The sequence below is a fragment of the Belonocnema kinseyi genome, chromosome 3 (genome assembly GCF_010883055.1).
Source record: "Belonocnema kinseyi isolate 2016_QV_RU_SX_M_011 chromosome 3, B_treatae_v1, whole genome shotgun sequence".
Classification (NCBI taxonomy): domain Eukaryota; kingdom Metazoa; phylum Arthropoda; class Insecta; order Hymenoptera; family Cynipidae; genus Belonocnema; species Belonocnema kinseyi.
This window is the reverse complement of record NC_046659.1, coordinates 834,463-841,290: the sequence shown is the minus strand read 5'-3', so window position 1 is coordinate 841,290 and position 6,828 is coordinate 834,463. Positions and strand designations below refer to the sequence as shown.

Sequence of the window (6,828 nt, the reverse complement as noted above, 5' to 3'; positions counted from 1 at the left end):
TGAAATGGGAAATTGTAACCCCTCTTTTGAGAGAACTATTTAGAAGGCTCACCTTAAAGAATATATGGGGCATGCTATACCAAATCGACCACTTTTGAACCTGACTTCTTTGGATTTGGTTGAAACTTTATAATTATGTTCTCCCCGAATAAAAACACTTTTTTTTAATTTAAAAATTTTTTTACCCACCTCAGGAAAAGTAAAGAATTAAAAAAAAATGGTTCTTTTTTTCAAACTATCATAACTTTGGAAAAAATTGGCCGATCAAGAAGGTTTTTTTCAAAATCTTTGTCATTAAATGCACTTTGCAAAAATAATACAAAAAATTTTTTAGATAGTAAACTCTATAAAGTTTTAGTGTTTTTTGGAAAAAACCGTAAATTTTTTGAAGGTCGCCATTTTTTTTATTTTCTTAAAAAAAAACTTTAATTCATTCGGCAGTTATTCCCGCCAATCCCAGAGTGGGCCGATTTTTTTTCAATTTTTTTTAATCAACATTTTTTTTCAGTTTTTCAAATTTTATTTTTCTAAAAATTTGGTTTATATAATAAAATAAATGCAAGTAAAGGACTTCTCACTATATCATATTCAATACATATTCTAAACTTAAGCATAGTATAACAAATTTTAATCTGAAATAAATACACGCTAATGTATTCTATTTCATAAGCCTACCACCACTTTATATTAAAATAATCAGACTGATAGCGACAATAACACAACTGCCCCGGATATTCCTTTATCACTCCGTAAGTTTTTTTAGTTATTTTTTCAAAGGATTTTTCCTTCATATTTGTTCGTGGTTACTTAAACACATTTCTAGCAACTAGATATCTCATTATTTCCTTTAAGGTTCCACCTCGTTTAATAGCGAACCCAAATATTCACAATCAAGCTCTGCATCACAAGTCAGCGCTGCTAATCAATTACCAATAATAAATCATGCATTACAATTGTTAAATCAATCGGCGATCCCATAAAAAAATTAAATGATAATCGCTTTTTGCTCAACAAGATAAATCAGATTTCCGATAGTTTGAAAAAGGTTCTATTCTCTTCGGCCGATGAAGAATCAATTGATAACGATGGTGACAATTTTCGCTCTTTAATTGAAATGCTGTACGCTAAATTCAACGATAGAAAAACTGAAAAATCTTCCAAAATATAAATTTTAACTTTATTAAGGGTAAAATGGTGTGAAAGACGTTTTTGTGAAACTATGAATACATTAAGGAATATGCCAAGGGTTGCTAAGAACTTAATTAAAGAAAAAGGGATACTTGCAACACCTGAATCGAACTTAGGTATATATAACGTAAAATCAATGTTTTAAATACCACTGAAGATTTAATTTTAAACATTTTTTATTATAGTTCAGACAATTTCAAATCAAGTGAAATTAAAAATGATTAATTTTTATCACGATGATGACTATAGTGCTCCGATGCCAGGCATGAAAGATTTTGTTTCAATACGAAGCGACGATGGCAATCGAGTATACATCCAAAAAAGACTGGTTCTTTTCGAACCTCTAAGAACTATACCAATGTTTTCGTGAAATAAACTCAGCAGACAAAATTGGATTTTCGAAATTCGCCTCTTTTCGACCGAAACATTGTGTGTTAGCAGGAGCAAGTGGAACACATACCAGTTGTGTTTGCACAATATTCATCAGAAAATAAAGTTAATGCTGATTGGTAATTATACAATTAATTTTTATATATAAATACGTAAATTTTCTGCCAATTGAATTACTTTCATTTCAGGTGGAAATTTTTTTTCTTTAACGGGAAATATAGAAAACCACATAAAACACTACAGCGATTGCTTAAGCCTAATTATATGTGAGTCTCCGTCATTTCAGTGTTACTTATGTGGGTTTGAAAAATGTCCAGGTGTAGATAAATTAATTAACTCTTTACTGACGAGTTTCGATAAGAATGAAATTAAAAATATCACGTATAATTATTGAATATCGAAACCAAAAAGTAGTTTGGAAACTTTTATTAAGCCAGCAGATGAATTTGTTGAAGATTTTTGTAAAGAGTTGAAAACTCTTCTACATCACTCATTCATCGCTAAAGAACAAGCTAAATTTTTGAAAGCATTAAAAGAATCTTTAAAACCAAATAAATTTATTATCATTTGCGGTTTTGCTGAAAATTATGCTTTCGTTAAAACAAAAAGAAGCATCTGGTTCTCACTGGAACAATAATCAAGTAACGATATTTCCGGTCGTTATTTATTTCAAAGAAAATAGCGAACTTGAACACAGAAGTCTAGTGATTATTTCAGATTGTAATAATCATGATACCGTCGCTGTTCATGTTCTCATCGGAATAATTGCTGATTTTATGAAAAGTTTTTCTAAAAGTGTTCGCAAGATTTATTATTTCTCGGATGGGGCTCCTCAACAATTTAAAAACTACAAAAACTTTGTGAATTTATATTATCATGCAAGTGATTTTGGCGTGCCTGCAGAATGGCATTTTTTGCGACTGCCCATGGCAAAGGTCCATGTGACGGTATTGGTGGCACTATCAAACGACAAGCAGCGAGAGCAAGTCTCCAACTATCGGTTGATGACCAAATAACAACACCTCATGAACACTTCGATTGGGCTTCTGCGCCGGAAAATCTTCCAAATATCACGGTCAGGTTTTCTTCAGAAGAGGATTACAATAAAGCTGTGAATGATTTCAATGACAGATTTTTTAACGCAAAACCAATTACAGGAGTCCAGCAATTACACAGTGTAATTCTAGACACAGATGGTTGTTTATATATTAAAAAATTTGCGAATTCGAATGAACATAGAATATATAAAATATTTAAACGCCAAAGAAAATGAAATAAATTATTGATTTCATTACTATTAAAAGCATTAAATTTGAATCATATCAAACCTATAATCCTAGTTATTAGTTTAAGTTTAGAATTCACATGAAGTATGAAATACCGAGAAATCATTTGCTTGTATTTATTTTATTATATAAACAAAATTTATAGAAAAATAAATTTTGAAAAACTGAAAAAAAATTCTTAATCAGAAAGAAAAATTGAAAAGAAATTCGGCCCACTCTGGGATTGGCGGGAATAACCGCAAAATTAATTGAAGTTTTCTTTTAAGAAAATAAAACAAAATTGGCGAACTTCAAAAAATTTATGGTTTTTCCAAAAAGCACGAAAATTTTATAGAGTTTGTAATCTGAAATTTTTTTTGTTCTTTTTCAAAAAGTACATTTAATTAGAAAGATTTTGAAGAAAAATAAACGTTTTTATCAGCCAATTTTTGACAGAGTTCTGACAATTTGAAAAAAGAACCATTTTGTTTGAAAAAATTATTACTTTTTTTGAGGTGGGTAAAAAAATTTGAAAATTTGATGAGAAATTTTTTTAGTCGGGTAGAATATAATTGTAAAGTTTCAGCCAAATAGAAAGAGGTCGGGTTCAAAAGTGGGCAATTTGGTATGAGATGCTCCATATGCATACCAGTTTTAAATATTATTTTGGAGAATAGGTGAGGTGACAACTTAGACTATACTATACCGAACGCGTCCTCGGGTTGCGGATAAAGGGTCCCTGCACCAAGGATTTCTGCTGAATGTGGTTACAAAAATAAATAGGTAGTCGCGGACAATTGTCTAGGTGTGGTACCGAAGGAATTAACCCCCAAGCGATGGTGTGAAAACCCTGCCGAAAGCTGAATGGCACCTGGGTGAGTTTTCTATAACAGTGACTCTGGGATACCGGGCGAACTCTCAGAGTAAGCAGTCTTATCCTTGCATGCGAGGCTTTACGAGGATGGAAGAACCCCTTTCCTTAGCTTCTCGTAGGAACAACAATGACAAGACCAAATATAGTTGTAGTAAGTGCGGTTTAAGACAAAAGAACATCAGGGCTCCCGACAATGGGTCGACCAACAATTTCGACCACTCTAGAGCTGGGGGAGCCAATGAAGATGGATGCAATGTGATGGATCGACGGAATCTCGGGACCTCCAGGTGGATGGAGCGACAACGTCTGCGAAACCATGCCGAACTACTCCCAAAAAGTGAACATTTTTCCGAAGAATCCGACCTCTGGACAAGGTCACTCATGTATTTTACATGGACGATCTCAAGATGTATGCTAAAAACAAAGAGCAACTACATCTAGCTCTAGGGATTGTCCAACGATATACTAAGGAAATTGATAGAAGCGATATACGACCCCTTGGCGCTGCAGAGACTTATACATACCTGGGGGCGCCATAGAGCCGCATTCAGGATGTGACATCTATAAAGGATACTCTCCGAAGCAGATACAGACTTTTCATCCGGCAGATTTAGTCTTCCGAACTATCGGGGAGGAACAAACTACCTGCAACGAACATGCTTGCCGTCCCGGTAGTACTCTATTTATTTGAAGTGGTTCAATGAAAGAAGAACGAGCTTCACAACAGGATTATTCTGGGTACAGCACATAGAGTTGCAACAGGAAGAGACCCTCTTCTTAAAATTGCCAGGAAGCACGAAGATGTGGGAAAAGGAGGGTTTCAGTATAAAGCAGGGGAGGAGGGTGCTGAAACACTCGGACTTTACTTCAGTATTAGGGGTGAGAAAAATGCATAAAATCTTATCTACTAGGCAGTCTGATAAGTACCTGAAAATTCTAAGAGATGGCATTAGTATTCACTAATGTGAACCATTTTCGTCGAGCTTGATGCTTCAAATGACGCCTGTCAAAACTTCAGCCATTTATGTTTACGCATTTACAAGTTACAGCACTGAGAAGAGACTAACCTCCGAGTTTTTTTTAATATGGAAAAATCTGAGTTTCGATATTTGATCAAACACTACTATCTTCGCAAGAAAACGATATCCGAGACCAAGGCCAAGCTGGATAAGTATTACCTGGACTCTGCACCGTCGTTTGGAACGATTCATAAGTGGTTTACCGAGTTTCGTTGTGGCCGTATGCGCACAGTTGATGCTGAACGATCTGGGCGCCCAAAAGAGGTCACTACACCAGAAAATGTCGAAAAAATCCATGATATGATGTTGAATGATTCCAAAGTAAAATTGAGAGAGGTAGCTAATGCTGTAGGCATATCATTGGAACGTGTGGGCAATATCTTGCATTCAGTTTTGGGCATGAAGAAGCTCTGCGCGCGATGGGTGCCGCGTTTCCTCACAGTGGACCAAAAACGAATGCGTGTGACAACTTCCCAGCAGAATTTGGCATTATTTTCGCGTAAGCCGACCGAGTTTTTGCGCCGATTCATAACCATGGATGAAACCTGGATCCACTACTACATTCCTGAGTCAACGCAACAGGCAAAACAGTGGGTTCCACCAGGCCAAAGTGCTCCGAAGCGTCCAAAAACGCAACAATGGGTCGGAAAGGTTATGTCCTTCGTATTTTGGGATGCACATGGCATAATATTCGTGGACTATCTTGAAAAAGGTAAACCATAATCGGAGCATACTATTCATCATTATTGGACCGATTGAAAATCGAAATCGCCGAAAAACGACCGCATTTGAAGAAGAAAAAACCGCTTTATCATCACGACAATGCGCCTGTTAATTCATACTTAGTTGCACAAGCAAAATTGCAATCAATCGGTTTCTAATTGGTTCCTCAGCCACCGTATTCACCAGATCTGGCCCCCAGCGACTATTACTTGTTCCTGAACCTGAAGAGATGGCTCACCGGTAAGCGTTTTTACTCAAATGAGGAGCTCATAGCTGAAACTGAGGCGTATTTTGGAGACCTTCCGATCGAGTACTTTTCGGATGGTATCAAAAAGTTAGAAAATCGTTGGACTCGCTGTATCGACCTAAAAGGAGAGTATGTTGAAAAATAAAACCGACTTTGGCCAAAAAAACGTCTCCGTGTTTCATTTTTCAGGGACTTATCAGACTGCCTAGTATCTCGAGTACTCACTCCTGAAAGCCCGGATTTAAAAAGCACAAGAGAAAAGCTTTCGTGAACAGCTCCTCTATAAGGCGATGCACGGTATCTTCCACAGAAAGTGTGCCTACTGCCTCTTAAAGTAATGAGACCGTCAATGCCGAGTTAGACGTCTCGTAACGCGTGGTAACTTCAGCTTTGGCCTTAAATAATTTATTCGAGTATAAGGGTGTTAGTGTACCACCCAATAGTTTTTATCTAGGCATCGCGTCTTCTGATGAGGCTTCAACCGCAATTATTATTGAAGCTCTTGTGCATGGGGAGGATGGTGGATCGCTGCGTCCTGTGAGTACGTTTTTGGATTTAAAACACGAAGCGGCGAACAGCAACATTTTGTTTACTAAGGAACCTGGCTTAGGACACCTATCCTCATCACTTTCGAATCGCGTTGTAAGAGATTTTTAACAGGAACGTAAAACATCGGATTTCGATGAAGTAGCAACCGATAAAGGGTAGACACAAAAATTTGCCGATCTTGATCAGATCGCGGGAATATTACAGACTCAGTAAGTACGCGGTAGAGTGTACCTTAAGGTCTCTATCGATTTCTTCTCGGTCGATGCCTTGTTTGACCACAGTTTATCTAGGCCGCATATCCGTGGCGATTTAGCCACAAAGATTCTGGACGCCCTGGGCAAAGATTTAAATAGTTCTAGAAAATCTTTTATGATTTTAGCAAACGGTTCCAGAGACGATATTTTTGGTATGGTTGAGCTACTCTTGACTATCGACAAAATTACTAACGTATGTGTAGTCAGAGTGGCACGCAATCGGATTTCAGCATGGTATTTTCGGCGCGTCCGAAAGAGATTCGGATGCATGGCACGGACGGTCAAGTCTATCCACTCGATACGTGGTCAACCACAGAGG

At 36.8% G+C, this 6,828-nt stretch overlaps 1 protein-coding gene across 1 annotated transcript in view; it reads right to left on the bottom strand.

Annotated features, from left to right (window-relative positions):
- Positions 1-6,828, bottom strand: part of LOC117168930 (neurotrimin-like) — a 380,276-nt gene that overhangs the window by 173,389 nt on the left and 200,059 nt on the right. The window lies entirely within an intron of this gene.